General features: G+C 40.4%; 1 long non-coding RNA gene across 1 annotated transcript in view; it reads left to right on the top strand.

The window, feature by feature from the left end:
* The first annotated feature begins 227 nt into the window (after positions 1-227).
* LOC147342449 (uncharacterized) overlaps positions 228-22,485 on the top strand; it is a 521,236-nt gene continuing 498,978 nt past the window's right edge. The window contains exon 1 of the long non-coding RNA XR_015158071.1: positions 228-361. This is a non-coding gene — a long non-coding RNA (uncharacterized LOC147342449). The remainder of the gene's footprint in view (positions 362-22,485) is intronic.

Here is a 22,485-nt window from a genome sequence, read left to right as displayed (position 1 = left end):
TCCATGGAAAATTTGTCTTCCAGGAAACCAGTCCCTGGTGCCAAAAAGTTGGGAACTGCTGCTCTTGAGCACAGGATTTTTGAGAGGCCGTGGGAGGGACTGCTTTATAGGGTTTGGGGCAGGGCGGAGGGACGGGGCAGAGGGGCGGAGTTCTCGCAGGGCTCCATGGGAGTGCTGCTCAGATCCTGCCAAGTCCTGGGCTAGTGCCTCTGCCCAGGTCCGCCACCATCTTGAACTGAGCTGTCCGAGTTGGGTGCAGACGTTTCCACTTGGAACCCTGGCCTGAAGTGTCCAGTGCAACGCCTCCACATTGCAGTTCCCTAGGAGCAAGTGAAACTGGATGAAGCAGAGGGAAAAAAAGGTTAGACTGTATTTTATTATTCAGTTTCTATTTTTATTTCTCAGGAACTATTAAGGGGCTTTGCTGGCGATAGATACTCTGGTTATTGTCTTGTCCTATGTGATGGTCATGGGCCATCCCACTGCCCCATTTCCCCTTACTGTCAGCTCTCAAGAGTTGGAGTTGGTAAGTCTAAAGGAAACACAAGAAGGAAGTGACTAAAGATTAAACTAGGTGAGAGGTTTCACCAGGCAGAAACGCTGTTGAAGAGATCAGAAACAGAGCAGAGAGCTACTTTACTGAGAGTGAGGAACTTGGATTAGAATTATGTGCCTCCCGCCATGTGCCTCACATTTACAATTAGGAGAGAGGATAAATTTTCAGGTGAGGTTAGGATGGAAACTTAAATGGTTGGCTTTTCTTGCCTTTCTTTGTTAACGTGCAAGAATTGAATGTGTTTCTCCTCATCCCCTGGATGGCTTGAATATTATGTCTTCTTTTCCCTCAAAGAAAGAGGGATAAATTAGAGTCTGAGTTTAATGAGCCACTAAGGTCAACAGAAGTAAAGTCCAATGCTGTAAAGAGCAATATTGCATAGGGACCTGGAATGTTAGATCCATGAATCAAGGCAACTAGGAACTGGTCAAACAGGAGATGGCAAGTGTGACCTGTTAGGAATCAGTGAACTAAAATGGACTGGAATGGGTGAATTTAACTCAGATGACCATTATATCTACTATTATGGGCAAGAATCCCTTAGAAGAAATGGAGTAGCCATCACAGTCAACAAAGAATCCGAAATGCAGTACTTGGATGCAGGCTCAAAAATGACAGAATGATCTCTGTTTGTTTACAAGGCAAACCATTCAATATTACAGTAATTCAAGTCTGTGCCCCAACCTGTAATGCTGAAGAATCTGAAGCTGAATGTTTCTATGAAGACCTACAAGACGTTTTTGAACACCCCCAAAAGATGTCCTTTTTGTTAAGGAGGACTGGAATGCAAAAGTAGGAAGTCAAGAAACACATAGAATAACAGGCAAATTTGGCCTTGGAGTACAAAAAGAAGCAGGTCAAAGGCTACTAACAGAGTTTTGCCAAGAGAATGCACTGGTCATAGCAAACACCCTCTTCCAACAACACAAGAAATGGCTCTACACAAGGACATCACCAGATGGTGAATACCAAAATCAGATTGAGTATATTCTTTGTAGTCAAAGATGGAGTCAGCAAAAACAAGACTGGGAGTTGACTGTGGCTCAGATCATGAACTCCTTATTACAAAATTCAGACTTAAATTGAAGAAAGTAGGGAAAACCAGTAGACCATTCAGGTATGACCTAAATCAAATCCCATATGATTATATAGCAAAAGTGAAAAATAGATTCAAGGGATTAGATTTGATAGATGGAGTGCCTGAAGAACTATGGTCGAAGGTTCATGACTTTATATAGGAGGCAGGGATCAATACCATGCCGAAGAAAAAGAGATGCAAAAAGGCAAAATGGTTGTCTGAAGAGGCCTTACAAATAGCTGAGAAAAGAAGAGAAGTTAAAGACAAGAAAACAAAAGATATAAGCATCTGAATGCAGAGTTCCAAAGAATAGCAAGGAGAGTTAAGCCTTCCTCAGTGATCAATGCAAAGAAATAGAGAAAAACAATAGAATGGGAAAGGCTAGAGATCGCTTCAAGAAAATTAGAAATACCAAGGGAACATTTCATACAAAGATGGGCACAATAAAGGACAGAAATGGTATGGACCTAACAGAAGCAGAAGGTATTAAGAAGAGGTGTCAAGTGTACACAGAAGAATGATACAAAAAAGATGTTCATGACTCAGATAATCACGATGGTGTGATCACTCACCTAGAGCCAGACATCCTGGAATGCAAAGCCAGGTGGCCTTTAGGAAGCATAACTTCAAACAAAGCTAGTGGGGGTGATGAAATTCCAGTTGAGCTATTTCAAATCCTAAAAGATGATGCTGTGAAAGTGTTGCACTCAATATGCCAGCGAATTTGGAAAACTCAGCAGTGGCAGCAGGATTGGAAAAGGTCAGTTTTCATTCCAATCCCAAAGAAAGGCAGTGCCAAAGAATGCTCAAACTACTGAACAATTGCACTCATCTCACATACTAGCAAAGCAATGCTCAAAATCCTCCAAGCCAGGCTTCAACAGTAGGTGAAACATGAAATTCTAGATGTTCAAGCTGGTTTTAGAAAATGCAGAGGAACCAGAGGTCAAATTGCCAACATCCATTGGATCATCAAAAAAGCAAGAGAGTTCCAGAAAAACATCTATTTCTGCTTTATTGACTATGCCAAAGCCTTTGACTGTGTAGATTACAAAAAATGGTGGAAAATTCTTCAGGAGATGGGAATACCAGACCACCTTACCCACCTCCTGAGAAATCTGTATGCAGGTCAGGAAGCAACAGTTAGAACTGGACATGGAACAACAGACTGGTTCCAAATAGGAAAAGGAGTACATCAAGGCTGTATATTGTCTCTCTGCTTATTTAACTTATATGCAGAGTACATGATGAGAAGCACTGGGCTGGAGGAAGCACAAGCTGGAATCAAGATTGCTGGGAGAAATATCAATAACCTCAGATATGCAGGTAACACCACCCTTATGGCAGAAGGTGAAGAACTGAAGAGCCTTGTGATGAAAGTGAAAGAGGAGAGTGAAAAAGTTGGCTTAAAACTTAACATTCAGAAAACTAAGATCATGGCATCTGGACCCATCACTTCATGGCAAACAGATGGGGAAAAATGAAAACAATGAGATTTTATTTTTGGAGGCTCCAAAATCACTGCAGATGGTGACTGTAGCCATGAAATTAAAAGTTGCTTGCCCCTTGGAAGAAAAGCTATGAACAACCTAGACAGCATATTAAGAAGTAGAGACATTCCTTTACCAACCAAGGTCTGTCTAGTCAAAGCTATGGTTTTTCCAGAGTCATCTGTGGATGTGAGAGTTGGACTATAAAGAAGGGTGAGTGCTGAAGACTTGATGCTTTTGAACTGTGGTTTTGGAGAAGACTCTTATGAGAGTCCGTTGGACAGCAAGGAGATCCAACCAGTCCATCCTAAATGAAATCAGTCCTGAATATTTATTGGAAGGACTGATGCTGAACCTCCAATACTTTGGCCACCTGATACAAAGAACTGACTTATTGGAAAAGACCCTGATGCTGGGAAAGATTCAAAGTGGGAGGAAAAGGGGACGACAGGGGATGAGATGGTTGGATGGCATCACCCATTGGATGGATATGTGTTTGAGCAAGCTCTGGAAGTTGGTGATGGACAGGGAAGCCTGACGTGCTGCAGTCCATGGGGTTGCAAAGAGTTAGAGATAACTGAGCAACTGAATTGTACTGCAAGTCAACTGAAAAAAGTGAAAAGGAAGCGTAGAGTTTCTTGAAAAAGGCTGAAAGAATGGGAGAAACAGAAGGCAGAGAAAGGCTTCCCTCAGATAATTGCTTAGAAAGTGAGGGAGGGGTTGGAGCCTAGGCTGTGGAGATCCAGCCCCGGACTCCTGGTACTGCCCTGGAGACACTACAGAAGTTCTGAGGAGAAGGGCTGTGGGAAGAGTCCAGAGAGGGCAGGTTCACTGCCCCTTTGCTTCCCTTGGCTAAGTAGGTGAAGATGGTGAAGATTCTTCCCTTTATCTTCATTATGTTAAGTCTAGCAAGTGGTAGCTTTTGTCTTTCTTGAGCCAAAGTGTTCATGGAGGTAATATAAGGGGCAGAGCTATTAATAATGGCAAGGTGCCTGTGAGAATTGGATTAAGAGGATCTCGCTGTCCCATCCCACCCCAGGGAAGGTCAGCCTCTGGACTGCCTGACCATGTTCCCTTTCTGGATGTTTTTATCTCATGACCTGAATGGGTGGGTCTCTGTTCTATTTTTTTTTTTTTTTTTACTAAATCTAATTTTATTTTATTTTTAAACTTTACATAATTGTATTAGTTTTGCCAAATATCAAAATGAATCTACCACAGGTATACATGTGTTCCCCATCCTGAACCCTCCTCCTGCCTCCCTCCCCATACCATCCCTCTGGGTCGTCCCAGTGCACTAGCCACAAGCATCCGGTATCAGGCATCGAACCTGGACTGGCATCTCGTTTCATACATGATATTTTACATGTTTCAATGCCATTCTCCCAAATCTTCCCACCCTCTCCCTCTGTTCTATTTTTTTGAGGTGCTACTGTAACTGAAAGTGAGGTTCTGCTGCTCGCCTCTCAAAATCCAATAAAGAGGCCCAATTGGTGGAAAGGAAAGTTTGCTTTATTTAGGATGCTGAGTTGGGGAGGGCAACGCCTGTCCAAAGGTAGACTCTCACTCCCCCGAAAATCAGGGGACAATAGCTTTTATAGACAGAGGGAAGGGGCTACAGGCAGAAAAAGCACAATCAGTTCTGACAGTCATCTTGAAATTGGTTATCAGTGGTCTGATCATCAGTGTCATCTTGACTGTTTTAGCTGCAGTTGGTCTTCAGTTCCAGGGTCAATTTATTTCCATTTCGTTGAGGCCACTTATTGGAATTGTGGCAGTTTGTGTCATGGCTACAATCTGGTTGTCATGTAGTTAACTTTTCTACCTGGTGGGGGTTTCAGTATCGATAAGACAACTCATAGGATATGGCTCAAAATATTTACAGCCCTTGAGAAGAACTAAAGGTTCTTGGCTATGCCTAATGACTACATTATTTGGTCTCCTTTCACTGTTTTCCTTTGTTTCTGCATTTTCTCACTTCTCTGATTAAACTTATTCTTTGGCTAAAGTTTTTGCACAGATAAATGGCAGGCAGAGAACACTGGCAAGGACCATAGATCTTGCTCCGTTTCAGTATTATTTAGTCCAATACTCGTAAGGATTCCTAATGTAACATAACTACATTTTGAATTTAAGCAAAATATATTGCTAGTATATTAATATCCTTATAACTGAATTTTCCTGCTTTTTTGGCTTATGACTGCAAGAAGCACTAAGTATACTAAAATAGTATACTCTGTGTCCTGAAGGAAACAAGGGAACCCGATTCGAGTTCTGCAGTTTACCCACAGTGAGGCCAAGACAAATGGCAGCCCCCTCTAGGCCTCAGATTCTCTCTTAGTAAAAACGTGGAGCATGGGCTGGTTGCTGGATACAGCTGCAGTCAATTTGGATCCTTTGATTCTTCCATACAGAGTCAGTTATGCAACTATTACCCGAAAGCTGCCAAATGGGCCAGCTAATAAAGACGAACAGAATATAATGGCATTTATAATTACCCTGGGGATCAGTTCAGATCAACAAGAGAGTAGTAAATCTAATAGAACTGAATATTAGAGAAGTTGTTAATTTGCTGGCCTCTGCTGCTGTGCTCTTTTTTTTTTTTTTAACTTTTAATTTTATATTGGAGTATAGCCAATTAACGATGTGGCAGTGGTTTCAGGGGAACAGCAAAGGGACTCACTCAGTCATATATATACATGTATCCATTCTCCCTGCTGGAGAAGGCAATGGCACCCCACTCCAGTACTCTTGCCTGGAAAATCCCATGGACGGAGGAGCCTGATAGGCTGCAGTCCATGGGGTCGCTAAGAGTCGGACACGACTGAGTGACTTCACTTTCACTTTCATGCATTGGAGAAGGAAATGGAAACCCACTCGTGTTCTTGCCTGGAGAATCCCAGGGACGGGGGAGCCTGGTGGGCTGCTGTCTATGGGGTCGCACAGAGTCGGACACGACTGAAGCGACTTAGCAGCAGCAGCATTCTCCCAGCTGCTGTGCCTTCTTGATTGAGGTTTTGAGTGATGGAAAAAGGAATGAGCAAAGCAAGCCAGGGAGGTAGGAGAAGTCAGGCCAATGGGGTACAGCTGCTGCCTGCTTGCACCAGGATTGTCTGAGCTTGTTATGTAAAAGATATCGTCTTAGCTACACCTGGAAGCAGGAGGGCTCCTTTTGAGTATGGTATATAGTCATACTAGATGAGAAGAGTCAAAAGATTTGCTTCGTTATTATTAAAAAAAAAAAAACAAACAGTTTTACTATGTAATCAGTATTTAACTATATGCTAGGATCAAGGACTTTTGCTACCTGAGCTCATTTCATTAGGACTTTAAGTTCTGTAAAGTATGTATTTTTTTGTCACTCAAATGGTTTAGTGACAGGGAAGCTGAGATACCAAAAATATAAATTATTTTCCCAAGTTGATCCAGGGGTTTTTGCAATAAATAAAGAATCTATCATTTTGGGTGGAAATATAAATAAAATGGCCCTCATATCCCTCGTCTATCCCCACTTCTACTCTCTTTTTATCATTGCATTTGGAAATGAAATCACATGATGAACTGTATGCAAGCAACACCTGAGGTGGGGAAAGTCCCAAAAGGGTAACGATTTGAGAAGGTTTCTGTGAAAGTGGAAAGGAGCAGACTTCTTGATGTAGGGGTGGCGAAATGCCACAGCCGATTATGTAGGCACATGTAAGACTTAGACTTTTTCCCCCATACATTTCTAAATCTGTATCTTTTCATCTTTGGTCAAAATCCTGACATCAATCCCAGTGGCCAGACAATGGTTCTCTTCCACTTGAGCAATTTTTCCTACAGTGTGGAAAGGTTTTGATTATAAAGTCATCCTAACACTTGAGGGGAGAAGGCAGTGGCACCCCACTCCAGTACTCTTGCCTGGAAAATCCTATGGACAGAGGGGCCTGGTAGCCTGCAGTCCATGGGGTCGCTAAGAGTCGGACACGACTGAGCGACTTCACTTTCACTTTTCACTTTCATGCATTGGAGAAGGAAATGGCAACCCACTCCACTGTTCTTGCCTGGAGAATCCCAGGGACGGGGGAGCCTGGTGGGCTGCCGTCTATGGGTCCCACAGAGTAGGACACGACTGAAGCGACTTAGCAGTAGCAGCAACACTTGAGGAAAGAGGAGTGAGACAATATTCTAAAGAGACAAAGTTGGCTTTCTGACTCTGTGGACTCAAAGCAGAATTTTTTCTCACAAATACCAATCTCCCTTCCACTGCCTTCACTTCACATTGATTAAAGGGCTGGAAATAATTTTACTCTTCACTAAGTCCTAGTTAAAAAGAGAAATTCAGTATTGCATATTGGGCAAGTTGCTAAAAGTATATATCTTAAAAGTTCTCATTACAAGAAAAAAAAATACCGTAACTATGTGTGTGATGCTTGTTAACCAGACTTTTTTGGTGATCATTTTGTGATATCTACAAATATCAAATCATTATGTTGTACACCTGAAACTAATAGAATGTTATGTGTCAATTATAACTCAGTTTTTAAAAGGAGAGAAATTTAGAAGTGGGAGGCAGGCAAAATGTTGGTTAGTGCTAGAATCTAAGCCTTGAAATATAAACCTTAAGTGAACATTCCCAAAATAAATCCCAGGAAGTACTAGTTTCACAAGTTGCTCTCCAAATTAAAGGCTCTGTGGTCAGATTCCTTTGGGGATGTTACATTTTCTGCCAGCGTCAATGAGAGGTTACTAGCATTTGGGGGCAAACAATTCTTTGTTGTGTGGTATTGTCCCAAGTGCTGCAGGGCATTCAGCATCCACACTATCTGGCCTTCAAGTGCAAGGAGCATCCTCAGCTGTCATGATGATCAAAATTTGCCCTAAAACATTTCTAAATGACCCTTGATCAGATCAGATCAGATCAGTCACTCGGTCGTGTCCGACTCTTTGAGACCCCATGAATTGCAGCACGCCAGGCCTCCCTGTCCATCACCAACTCCCAGAGTTCACTCAGACTCACATCCATCGAGTCAGTGATGCCATCCAGCCATCTCATCCTCTGTCATCCCCTTCTCCTCCTGCCCCCAATCCCTCCCAGCATCAGGGTCTTTTCCAATGAGTCAACTCTTCGCATAAGGTGGCCAAAGTACTGGAGTTTCAGCTTTAGCATCATTCCTTCCAAAGAAATCCCAGGGCTGATCTCCTTCAGAATGGACTGGTTGGATCTCCTTGCAGTCCAAGGGACTCTCAAGAGTCTTCTCCAACACGACAGTTCAAAAGCATCAATTCTTCGGCGCTCAGCCTTCTTCACAGTCCAACTCTCACATCCATACATGACCACAGGAAAAACCATAGCCTTGACTAGCCGGACCTTTGTTGGCAAAGTAATGTCTCTGCTTTTGAATATGCTATCTAGGTTGGTCATAATGGGAAATAGATGGGGAAACAGTGGAAACAGTGTCAGACTTTATTTTTCTGTGCTCCAAAATCACTACAGATGGTGACTGCAGCTATGAAATTAAATGAAAAAACTGACCCTTGATGGAGGGTACCAAATATCACGTAGAACAAACGTAGCTCTCACCTTATGCAAATTCACAGAGCTTTTTTTTTTTTTTTTTTGGTATATTAAAGATTCTGGGAAGAATTCCTTTTAAAAATAGTTTTCATTTAATTCAGCGTATCCCAAATATAGTTTCCCCTCTTTTCTCTTTTACTCCCCACCCCCACCCTTTGTGTTTTCTTTTTTTAGAACACGAAGTGAAATTCCATGAAATGCCTTTTGAAAAATACTGCTTTAGCAAGAAGGACCAGGACAGGAATATTACAAGTGAAGAGATATTAATGATCAGCTAATATCTGTTGTTGTTGTTCAGTCCCTAAATTGTGTCTGACTCTCTGTGACCCCATGGACTGCAGGCTCCCCTGTCCTTCACTTTCTCCCTGAGTTTGCTCAAATTCATGTCCATTGAGTCAGCGATGCTAGATGCTCTCTCACTATCTCATCTTCTGCACTGCCTTCGCCTTTTACCTTCAGCCTTTCCCAGCATCAGGGTCTTTTCCAATGAGTCGGCTCTTCGCATGAGGTGGCCAAAGTATTAAAGCTTCAGCTTCAGCATCAGTCCTTTCAATGAATATTCAGGGTTGATTTCCTTTTGTATTGACCTGTTGGATCTCCTTGCAGTCCAAGAGACTCTCAAGAGTCTTCTCCAGCACCACAATTCAAAAGCGCTCAGCTTTCTTCATGGTCCAACTTTCATATCCATACATGACTACTAGAAAAACCATAGCTTTGGCTATATCAACTTTGGTCAGTAAAGTGATATCTGCTTTTTAATATGCTGTTTAGGTTTGTCATAGCTTTTCTTCCAAGGAGCACGCATCTTTTAATTTCATGGCTGCAGTCACCGTCCACAGTAATTTTGGAACCCAGGAAAAGAAAATCTGCTTCCACTTTTTCCCCATCTATTTGCTATGAAGTGATGGGAACAGATGCCATGATCTAAGTTTTTATAACGTTGAGTTTTGAACCAGCTTTTTCACTCTCCTCTTTTACCCTCATCAAGAGGTTATTTAGTTCCTCTTCACTTTCTGCCATGAGAGTGCTATCATCTAATACCTGGCAGCTGCTATTCACCCCTAAATATGAACTAAATATGACCAGTTTGCCACACAGCTTGTGGGATCTTAGTTCCCCCACCAGGAATTGAACCGTGGCCACCTCAGTGAAAGCTCCAAGTCCTAACCACTGGACCACCAAGGAGTTCCCTAAAATTTTTGTTTTGAATGTAATTACCAATCATGATATTTTGAGCCTTTGGGACCTAACCATCTGTTTGTCTGTGAGACCAACTCCCCAGGTGTCAGGCTAGCTAGCTTTTATTTTATTTGATGCTGATAGAAGCTATTACGCAATTTGAGCTGTTCAGGTCTCATTCCACTAACATTTCATTGCAAAATGAGAGGGATGGAATATTTGCTGCCAAAAGGAAAACAGATGTGATACAACCTCCCTATGCACTTTACTTGTGTTTGGGCCATAGATAAAGTCTCATATACCAACTGTGGACCCTTTAACTCACCTATGTTTTTAATTAAAAATATTAAACTAGGTAAGCACATGTGCGTAGACATCTAATTTTGTATTAGTCAAAGGAAAAAAAAATGCATTTTTCTGTATTTCAAACTCTGTATCTCACTGATGGAAGAAACCAGCTCAGACAGTGATCAGTGGCAGAGATATGATTGGAGCCTGGAGTCCTCACTCCCAGGCCATAATCTTTACGCTGCTCTATTTTGTTATCTCTAAATAAAAGAGCTACTGAGATGGGGGAAGAGAAGTAATTGCAATGGACAGTAAGAGGTGGATGGAGGAAAGAAATTGAGCTTGAATTGGAGGGAAAGTTCTCAGAAAGCCCTTATTTAATTGTTCAAGTGCTTAAAAAAAAAGAAAAAGAGAGAGAGAGAAAAAAATAAACTAAACCCAACAAGCCAAAGGACATATTTTACGCCAAATATATAGCAAAGTAAACTTAACAACAGCTTTGGTGAACCGTCAGTGCCCAAGGCCACTGTTATCAAAGAGCTGTGAGCCCAGACAGCAAGTTCAAATTTCTTGGGGGCACATCATAACAGACCAAATAAAGCTTTACTATATAAAAAAAAAATCCAAATGCAGTTTAAAAGGAGGTTTAAATTTCCTAAATTCTAGCCTGCTTTCGGCAGGTCTTGATAAGATTATATGGTCTTCTCTTGAAAGACCTCAAATATTCCTTTCATCCCTTTCTTAGTCACTCATAGTCATTTTTCTTCTTCCATTTCACTGATTCGGTTTTCTGGATACTGCTTGCTCTCTTGTGCAGCTGTGGCAGTGGATTCAGAAATGACAGAGTAACTCTAAACTGTATTCTTTTGATGATTTTTCTTCATTAAGAAAACTCTCTGCGTGTACTATCCTCATGTTTAAAGCCTCAAGTGATAGGAGCTGTCTCATTATAAGCAATTAAGTTGTGAATTACACTTTTCTTAAGCATACTTTCCCCAAGCATGTTATCTCTTTTTATGTCAAAATAACAAGATACATAGCTTGGAAAGGGTTTGGGGTTTGAGGATGTGAAACAGTCAGTGGCAGTTTTTAGAGAAAGTGATTTTTAAATTACGTGTCAAAGCAGAGGTCCAAGACTCACATACCTGGTAGAATTGGAACACAAAGCAATAATGAATGACACTGGCCAAATATCTAAAAACTAGATGCTTGTGCCTGATGATAATAAACAACAGACAGCAGGTCAGTGTGGAGTCCTGATAACTGTGGAAAACTCCGGTTGGTACCGGATGAAGTGTACCGATGGGTACACTTCATCTGGGGAATATTGACTCACAGTTGGCTGTCTTTCAACTGAAACTAAATCTAGATTTTAAGTACTGGAAACCGTCTCACGAAGACATTAAGTGGATGAGCATGTCAGTGATAATGGACTGAATCTCACTGGTTCTTGGCTTAGGCTTAGTTCTATCTTCGAATCTGGCTTCCCTTTCAAACTAGACTCCTCCAGGAGCAGGCACCATTCAGGTGCCTTTCCTCTCTCTGGAGTTGGTTTTCAGTGTGCAGGGATCAGAAGTGTTTTAGCTTCTAATTCTAACAGTTAAAAGAGCCAGCAGGGGGAACCCACAGACTGTATGACTTAAAAAACGAAAGGAAGAGATTTTTAAAAATTGGTGATGGACAGGGAGGCCTGGTGTGCTGAGATTCATGGGGTTGCAAAGAGTCAGACATGACTGAGCGACTGAACTGAACTGATACAATAGAACAACTTTTAAAGCAATTTTGGGGACCATCCTCCAGCTTTCTGGCCTCCAGTTTGAGTTTTATCTTATATACCACCCCTTGTTTAAATATTGTTATGTAAATCATCATTTACATAATTGGAAACATTGAAGCAAAATCTTTTCTGAACTTTGGTCAACACATGAAATGTGGCTTAAATGCCAAAAGTAATAATCATTTCTTCATCTGGACTGATGCTGAAGCTCCAATACTTTGGCACCTAATGCAAAAAGCCAACTCACTGGAAAAGACCCCGATGCTGGGAAAGATTGAAGGTAGGAGGAGAAGGGGACGACAGAGGATGAGATGGTTGGATGGCATCACCGACTCAATGGACATTAGTTTGAGCAAACTCCGGGAGATGGTGAAGGACAGGGAAGCCTGGCATGCTACAGTTCATGGGGTTGCAAAGAGTTGCAACAAATCTGAATTTGTCTAAGTGCTTCCTCAGTTGAGAGAGTGGGTGATGTGTCTCTAGTCATTCATTTTGACACTAACGGATTGATATCAACTAGCATTTTATTCGGAGAAGGCAATGGCTCCCCACTCCAGTACTCTTGCCTGGAAAATCCCATGGATGGAGGAGCCTGGTAGGCTGTAGTCCATGGGGTCGCTAAGAGTCGGACACGACTGAGTGACTTCCCTTTCCCTTTTCACTTTCATGCATTGGAGAAGGAAATGGCAACCCACTCCAGTGTTCTTGCCTGGAGAATCCCAGGGACTGGGGAGCCTGGTGGGCTTCCGTCAATGGGGTCACACAGAGTCGGACACAACTGAAGCAACTTAGCAGCAGCAGCAGCAGAATTTTATTATAAAAAAAAATCTAGCTATGTATAGAGCATTGTGTTCTGAGGTGCTGCAAAATTTTGTACTATTGATTTGCTGTCCTCAAAGAGTATTAGGGATGTTGAGGCTAGTTCTGAAAGAATGTGTATGCATACACACACACACACAGACACAGACACGCAGAAGTGGCTAACTTAGTATGATCTATCCCATGGAGAAGTCTTATGCAGAATTGTTACCAGCAAATACTTTTTAAATATTATCCTATTATGGCATATGTAAAAAATGATAGTACTTGAAGGCACATCGGGGATATTGAATAGGTCTGGTTGTATAAAAGATAAACAGTTCTGGCTTCCCCAGGCCACACCTGGCCTTGAAGAAGGCTTGTGGGGATGGGTATGTGGGCAGACCCTCAGTCCACTGGAGGCATGGCAGAGTGCTATGAAACACTGGCTCAGGATCCTCTGTTATAGGTTTGTAGAGAGAAATGAGATAAAAATAGAGCCAACTTCAGGGATGGTTTCTCCCGTATATTTTCACTTTTTCCTCATGTTGACTTACATTATGAGAAACGCTGGACTGGAAGAAACACAAGCTTGAATCAAGATTGCCGGGAGAAATATCAATAACCTCAGATATGCAGATGACACCACCCTTATGGCAGAAAGTGAAGAGGAACTCAAAAGCCTCTTGATGAAAGTGAAAGTGGAGAGTGAAAAAGTTGGCTTGAAGTTCAACATTCAGAAAACGAAGATCATGGCATCCGGTCCCACCACTTCATGGGAAATAGATGGGGAAACAGTGGAAACAGTGTCAGACTTTATTTTTCTGGGCTCCAAAATCACTGCAGATGGTGACTGCAGCCATGAAATTAAAAGGCGCTTACTCCTTGGAAGGAAAGTTATGACCAACCTAGATAGCATATTCAAAAGCAGAGACATTACTTTACCAACAAAGGTCCGTCTAGTCAAGGCTATGGCTTTTCCTATTGTCATGTATGGATGTGAGAGTTGGACTGTGAAGAAGGCTGAGCGCTGAAGAATTGATGCTTTTGAACTGTGGTGTTGGAGAAGACTCTTGAGAGTCCCTTGGACTGCAAGGAGATCCAATCAGTCCATTCTGAAGGAGATCAGCCCTGGGATTTCTTGGGAAGAAATGATGCTAAAGCTGAAACTCCAGTACTTTGGCCACCTCATGCGAAGAGTTGACTCATTGGAAAAGACTCTGATGCTGGAAGGGATTGGGAGCAGGAGGAGAAGGGGACGCCAGAGGATGAGATGGCTGGATGGCATAACTGACTCAGTGGACATGAGTCTGAGTGAACTCTGAGAGTTGGTGAGGGACAGGGAGGCCTGGTGTGCTGCGATTCATGGGGTCGCAAAGAGTTGGACATGACTGAGCGACTGATCTGATCTGATTAGCATTTGTCAAAAAATCAAATCTTTTATGATTTTTCCTCACTTAGACAATATAGGATAAAATGAAAGATTTGGTTTTCCAGAAATATTCTCTTTTCTTCTAGAGTTCTAAAGGCAATGTCTCTTATCTTTAGAAAAGATGAACTACTTTCCCATGTATGCATTCATCCTACTGTACGGGCTGGTTGAGGCTTGTTTGCCTCACTCACTCAGGTGGCATTAGCGGTAAAAACTGCCTCCCAATGCAGGAGATGTAAGAGACACAGGTTTGATCCCTGGGATGGGAAGATCCCCTGGAGGAGGTTTGGCAACCCACTGCAGTATTCTTACCTGGAGAATCCCACGGACAGAGGATCCTGTGGGCTACGATCCATAGGGTCAAAAAGAGTTGGACATGACTAAAGTGACTTAGCATGCGTGCAAGCAATGTTGTGGAGGAAGAGAGATCAAACAGGAAAAAACAGAATAAGGCCATTGTTAACATGATTATTATTTCTAAATTAAAGCCTAATTAATACCCTCTCTGAGCCATCCACCTCTGTACTCTTTTTTTTTGTAATGGCTGCTACTACTTTGGAATAGAATAATGTTGAGTTATAATCAAGCATATTGAAGCCTAATGATAGCGTTATTAGTGAACTGAGAAGAGAATGGAAATTTTCATCTTTACGCAGAACAGCACTAAATGATCACATTGTTGAGCAGTGACTGTCCTTGGCTCCTCTCCTTCATAGCTAATCGAGTTAGATTACAGCTGTTAAACAAATATGCTTCTACGCTTTGGTCCTCACCACAACATTCTACAAACAAAATTAGAGGTAGAAAGGTGAGGAACCTCTCTTTCCAATTTGGAAAACAAAAATGTAATTTTGGATTTTTGATGGTTAGCACAAGCTGCCAAGAATTCTGGTTATACCCTAGTTTGAATTTAAAAGGGTGAGATAAAGCCTCTTAGGAAAAGGGCAACGTTACCATAATGATCCATAGCTCTGCTTCATCATCCCTTGGCTCTTCATTCCTCTTCCCAACTATATCTGTTAATATGCTATGGTTTTAAGAAGGGGATTATATTAGCTACAAATAACTTAAAAATTGTTTTAATTTGAAAAATTATAAAACCTTTAAGAATGTTTTCAGTCTGAGTTAGACTGGTGCCTAGAAGATACTGCTTAAGTGTGGGGAATGCTGTAAAAACCAACATAATTTTCCTATATTTTTCCAAGCAAATGTGGCTGCCAGTCTTAAAAATTCCCCCAGAAATCTAGAGCTCATAGGTCCCAGGGTGAGAGGTCCTCATTGTTGTAACCAGGACTCCTGAGCAGTTCTCTGCATTCTGTTTGAAATTTTATTTGAACAAAATCTTTCTCAGTGGCCTCTAAACCACTCTCCCTGTGAGGTCAGGATACTTGCATTCCAGAAGAGAACTCTGCCTCATTTACTCTCCACTGGACTATTTATGTCAGCTGTCCTAAAGCTCCTCACTTGAAGAATTATCACTTATTTCTCTTGGATCATCAGTCAGGACAGATTGACAGCAAGATTTTATAATTTCTGAATCAAAGGAAAAAGCAGTTTTCATAGGACTGATTGAAAAACAGAAAGATCAACTGTAGATAAATTGGAAAGCAGTAATTACAGCCTTTCCTGGGTGAGTTGAAAGCCATTTGAGATATTTAAGTCTGTGGGGAAGAAGGGTGAGAGGTAAATGAATCCCAGCTTAGCCTGTCTACCAATCCATGTAATAATTCCCAACTTGAGATCCACAGGCAACTATGTAGGTGCTATCTACATTCCTTCAAATATATATTTTTTAACCTAGTAAGAATTGCACATGTTCTGCTATAATGATACCCCATAGGTTAAAGACAGAAACCATAAGCTTTGGTCTGGGAGTCTGTTTGCTGAATTATTTAGTAATTTATTTTAACCTGTTATCTGTAGCAGGTTAGAAGGCCCAATTGACTGTTTTGGCCTTGATTACAATGGTGCAGGAAGAAATAAAAAAAAAATTCAAGAATTTATTAGTGGTAGAAAGAGTGAGAAGTCCTTCACAGTATAATAGAGTTAATAAAACTAGTTCGGAATAGCTAGTTTTTAAATAGTTATTTAATATAATAATATAATAAATAACACTTAAAGTTTTATGAATTCTCATTTGTGTATTCCAAAGCTCCAGTTAAGTAGATACAATAGAATGAACCCTGAACACTAGAGAACAGAAATCATTCTCCAAAGGTGAAACAGATACTGCTTCTCTGACCACTATTGCCACAACTTGGTACCAACCCTTTCTGGAAGGTACTGTATTATTCTCATGGCAATGTGGTTACAATTATAGTCTTCAAACAAAGATTTCTGGGTTTCAAATACTGACTCTAACCTGTATTAGCTGTGATTCTGGAAAAGTTATTTAATCTTATTCTCTACACCTGAGTCTTCTCAGCCTTTTTTTTTTTTTAATGTGAATAAGAAAATGGAAATAAGAAAATTATCTTAGATGGGAATAAGAATATTATCTAGTTTGTTGTTGTTGAGACAACTACTGACTTAGGTAGTTATGAGAGGGTCTGGAATAGTGAATATTCAATAAGTGTTATCTATTATTACTACTTCGGATAAGATTGATTCACAAATCCCCAAATCCACAACTCTTATATGGTAGATTCTGGACTTGGATCCAGGTCTGTGTGACAATAAAGATCTAAACCAAAATCAAGTTTCCCTATTCATGCATCTATGTTCTAACATATAATGCAATTAGAGAATAATTGGAGGCTGTTAAGCTGTTAATATTTATTGCTGAAGGTATGTGAGATAGAAATTGAGAGAAAGCAGTGTCTTTTTTGTATGTTTAGTATGGGTGAGGATATCAAGGAGGTCTTTGAATCATTAGGCAGCATTTCCAGGACTCTGAAGAGCTCAGGCACCACAGTCCTTTATGTCTCCATGCAGAAATGAATTCAGCAAAGATAAAGTGATAGATAAGTGATTTGTTAGAATAGGATGCTTTTAAGGTTCACAAATGGGCAGGCAAGTGTTGCACTGCCCTGAGTACTCAGTGGGTTACATTTTTATAATCAGAGGGAGAGAGGGGTTGGGGGGAAAAGACCTTCTTTGTCTTTCTTGAGTAGATATCACATTCCTCCCCCAGGTAGGGCAGGGAAGTTTACTTTCCCTCCATATATGGTTGGGCCAGGACTGTCATCGTACTTTGAACAGTCTTCTCAGGTCTCAGTACAATGAGAGTCTTTCATTTTGAAAAGTCACCTTCCCATAAATGATCGTTTTTTGTGTGCACAAAGCCTGTTTGGGGGGTTATTAGTAAACTCCGGGAATTGGTGATGGACAGGGAGGCTGGGTGTGCTGCAGTCCATGGGGTCGCAAAGAGTTAGACATGACTGAGCAACTGAACTGAACTTGATGACACCACTAGGTAGGTTGTGGGCCTTATTATCTACTATTGTTTTATTGTTTGGGGAGCACTGTGCAAAGAATATGTCTTATGGGCCAAAGAACATGTTTTGAGGGTTACTAACTCATTGAGTTGACTGGGCAGGATGTAGGTCTCTTGCCACCATTTTTTTTTTTTTGTTTGTTTGGGGGCATGTCTTCTGCTTCTGTTGCATGGTTTTGTTGCTAAGCAAGTTAGCATTATTTTATCATTAAGCAAGCAGCCTGACTTCGATGCTAAGCAACTTGTTTTGCTTTGTGAGTCAAGCAAGCCCACATTGTTTCAGAATTTTCCCATTACTTTCTTGAGTCTTGCTGTGGTCCCCTTACTTGATGAAGAGTCTTGCTGTGGTCTCCCAAAGCCCCCTAAATTTACCTCTCTATCTGCAGTTCCCTAATGGGGTTTCTAAGCTAACTATTTGATCAATCTATAATGTCTCTAGCACCTTCATGAAAAGAACAGATGTTTGATAGGCACGGAGAGGTCAGATCAGGATTTATTCCAGGTTGAAGGACTAGCAGAGGAAAGGCATAGGGAAAACAGACTTGGCAGTTACAAGGACAGAAGGAGACTGGCCTCCTGAAAATCCACTTTTGTCTTTACAGACAATAAGAAGATGATCAGATAAATAAAATGGGATCCAACTAGAGAGAATCTTCAATAACAGGTAGAAGAATGTGGAATTAATGTGATAGAGACTATGGAGTCATTGTAAATGATTCAGTGTGGGATTAAATTGATTAAAATCATGTTTCAGAAAGATTAACCTGGCAGAAAAGGAATGAAACCATTAAGAAGATTGCTGCAATGATGTAGGCATGAGATGACAAGGGCTTAAACTTCAGTGAAAGTGAGAATATGGCAAGAAAATGATGAACTTAAAATTATAAGACATGATTACCTGTAAAAAGGCAAAGTGACTTGAGGCCTGCTGTCAGAAAATGAATGTAACGGTAGATATGATTTGCAATCTTTTGTGTTTAGTTTTGCATGGCATCTTGAAAAACAGGTAATTTTGAATAGACAATAAATTTCTAGCTACTTTGCAATATTTGGAAGGTCTGGTAATGCATTAGACTGGAGTAATGGTAGCCCAGTTAAAATGAGTTATGTGCTCTGAACTCTATCATATCCTCCATCTGCCACACTTCTAAAACTTGTTTAGACCATGTGAGCATATAATTTTGTGACCCCTGCTTTAAACTTTTGGTTTTGATGTTTGGAATGATGATGTTGGTGATGATAAGATATGAATGGTTGCTAAGAGGAGCTCACCTTTCTCAACCTCCATTTTTAGATTCATCTTTCTCTCCTGCTACCATGTCTGGGATTTATAATGCTGACCTAACTTTTCAGACATCTCAAGTATGAGACTAGGCTATAGCTATTAAACCTATGCTAGTTTTGTGTGTGTATATATATATATATATATATATATATATATATTTATTTATCAAAACAAACTTTGCTTTAATCTCACTTGATCCTAGCATGCACTTCATGAACTGCTTTCCCCCCCTCCACCCACTCTGCTTTTCTAGACAAGGAAATGAGAGACATTAAAAAGTAGACTGGTTCAAGGCAAAAAAATTAGCAGATCACAAAGACAATAGGTCATAGATTTGTCATCACTTCAGTTCAGTCACTCAGTCGTGTCTGACTCTTTGTGACCCCATGAACTGCAGCACGCCAGGCCTCCCTGTCCATCACCATCTTCTGGAGTTCACCCAGACTCACGTCCATCGAGTCAGTGATGCCATCCAGCCATCTCATCCTCTGGTGTCCCCTTCTCCTCCTGCCCTCAATATTTCCCCGCATCAGGGTCTTTTCCAATGAGTCAACTCTTCCCATGAGGTGGCCAAAGTACTGGAGTTTCAGCTTCAGCATCATTCCCTCCAAGGACATCTCAGGGCTGATCTCCTTCAGAATGGACTGGTTGGATCTCCTTCCAGTCCAAGGGACTCTCAAGAGTCTTCTCCAACACCACAGTTCAAAAGCATAAATTCCTCAGCACTCAGCCTTCTTCACAGTCCAACACTTACATCCGTGACCACAGGCAAAACCATAGCCTTGACTAGACCGACCTTTGTTGGCATAGTAATGTCTCTGCTCTTGAATATGCTATCTAGGTTGGTCGTAACTTTCCTTCCAAGGAGTAAGCGTCTTTCAATTTCATGGCTGCAGTCACCATCTGCAGTGATTTTGGAGACCCAAAAATAAAGTCTGACACTGTTTCCACTGTTTCCCCATCTATTTCCCGTGTAGTGGTGGGACCAGATGCCATGATCTTTGTTTTCTGAATGTTGAGCTTTAAGCCAACTTTTTCACTCTCCTCTTTCACCTTCATCAAGAGGCTTTTTAGTTCCTCTTCAATTTCTGCCACAAGGGTGGTGTCATCTGCATATCTGAGGTTATTGATATTTCTCCTGGCAATCTGATTCCAGCTTGTGTTTCTTCCAGCCCAGCGTTTCTCATGATGTACTCTGCATATAAGTTAAATAAGCAGGGTGATAATATACAGCCTTGATGTACTCCTTTTCCTATTTGGAACCAGTCTGTTGTTCCATGTCCAGTTCTAACTGTTGCTTCCTGACCTGCATACAGGTTTCTCAGGAGGCAGGTGATGTGGTCTGGTATTCCCATCTCTTTCAAAATTTTCCACAGTTTATTGTGATCCACACAGTCAAAGGCTTTGGCATAGTCAATAAAGCAGAAATAGATGTTTTTCTGGAACTCTCTTGCTTTTTTGATGATCCAGCAGATGTTGGCAATTTGATCTCTGGTTCCTCTGCCTTTTCTAAAACCAGCTTGAACATCTGGAAGTTCACGGTTCATGTATTGCTGAAGCCTGGCTTGGAGAATTTTGAGCATTTGTCATAGAATGTAGTAATTATTGACAAATCATTTTAAATTTACTTATGAATTTGCTTGATACTGAATATTTAAAAGATGCCAAGCCCTGTGCCTAATGCCTATAAAACACTTAGAATGTTTCCCAGCACATATAAGAAGTCAGCTAGTATTTGGTTACTCAGCAATTAAAACAACACAATGATAATAGTGTGGGAAAGATGAGACAAAGGAATACAAAACAAGTGATTACAAGATAGAATGGGAAAGTGTTTATCAGGAATCTAGCATGTCATTTTGTATTTTAGAACACAATTATTTTCAGTTCTGGCTGAGCCACCTTTGTCCTGTGGCCTACTCAGTTAAAATATGTGGGGGAAATGTAGAATTCCTTAGATTTACTGAGTGAGAGACAGTTGGGGAAGGGTAGGAAAGAGTTATAGACACGTTTGTCGTATGATTCTCTGACTTAACTATTTATTTGATAAAGTTTTTTCAAAATCATAGGATGTGATGTTAGGGGATCCTTGATTCATATCATCATTAATCAGTTGATGATATCAGACTTGGAATAATTAAGAGACTTTCTCAAGGTCACAAATCTAGTTAGTGCATAACTGGAAATAGAATCCAGGGCTCCTAAGTCACAAGCCATAGCTTATTCAGTTAATTCACATTTCTTAACAATGTATATGTCAAATCCTAAACTCTCTGTTATGCTTTTACAAATGTTTATGAAAGTAAAGGAAATGAAGGAAAGTTCGTTTCTATTATATGTCATCCAGAAAATTCAACTTTGATAACCTTAGTCCTCTAAGAATTTGGCACTTTTTACCATCTGAAATGCAAGAGCAGCAAGTGATCTCAAATGCTAATCTGAGCACTGACTTCTGTGTCGATTATGAGGATGACTTATTAATAAAGGACCACAATCTTCAGTGCTTTGTTTTCAAAGCTGAAATAAAGATGGAAAATTGCAAACAAACTTTCCTCCTTCTCTTTCCATCATCAGAAAATTTTAAATTAACATTAGGGGATAATCATACAGAATTTGCTGTTGAATGCCTGCCAAAGAGAGAGAAGATAAAACATTTCTTTGACAAGACTGTTGAACATGGCAAAAGGATGCGGATTTTCCTGCATGTTTTTAGAGAGCAGTGAATTAAAGTTACTTATCTTAGTATAAGAATTGTCCTGTGAGCTCACTAGCTCTAACTACAATGCTTAGGTGACAATAGATATCCAGTAATATTTGCTGATTTTTACTTCCAATATGCCTGAGATTATTGTCTCTGTCTTGGTACTTTTCATCCTATATTGCCTTATAATATTACTTTGTCTCAGTATATGCTGTAAGCTACTTGAAGTTAGGGACTTTATCTTTTTAATTTTTATATCTGTAGACCTAACAGAACTAGTCACATATTTTCATTTAGTAAGTACTATGGGAAGAAGGAAGGAAAGAAAAAGAGAGGAAGAAAGCAATTATATCCTAGGTATCCAAAAATTGAATTCAGTACTTTACAGTAGAGTTTTGCAATCCTGGTTCAATGACCATTTACTGGAGTTTTTGTAGAGATGAACAGAAATTTCTTTGGGTGATAAAATCTACCGGGTATTATAACCATAGAGTCTTTGAAAAGCTATATATGTCTTTTAAGATTTCAGTTATTTAGAAATTCCATTCAAAATATGGTATTTACTTGCCTCCTAAATTGTAGAGCTGTTATTGAATTGCAATAACATAGCTAATGAAAGCCTTGGCATTGGATTTAGATGCATCTTTGACAAACATGACAATTTAATTCTGAAACAGAAATGCTCCATTAGGCTTATAGTTTTGTAACTACAGGAAGAAGACATTAAGTTATCCTTGCTACAAAAAAAAGAACACTGAATTTGCCAGAACTACTTTTAATTATCTTAAATTGAAGCAAAATTTGTTCCTGACAATCTGTAATTATATCTACATTATATCTGTCACAGAAGACTTCTAGGGAAAGAATATTCTCTAATTTGTAACACAGCCACTTACTACAATATACAT

The sequence above is a fragment of the Bos grunniens genome, chromosome 29, assembly GCF_055505025.1.
Source record: "Bos grunniens cultivar Pamir isolate PY7600 chromosome 29, Bosgru_T2T1.0, whole genome shotgun sequence".
Lineage (NCBI taxonomy): Eukaryota > Metazoa > Chordata > Mammalia > Artiodactyla > Bovidae > Bos > Bos grunniens.
Note: the sequence above shows the minus strand (reverse complement) of the source record. Positions and strands in the feature narration are given on the sequence as shown.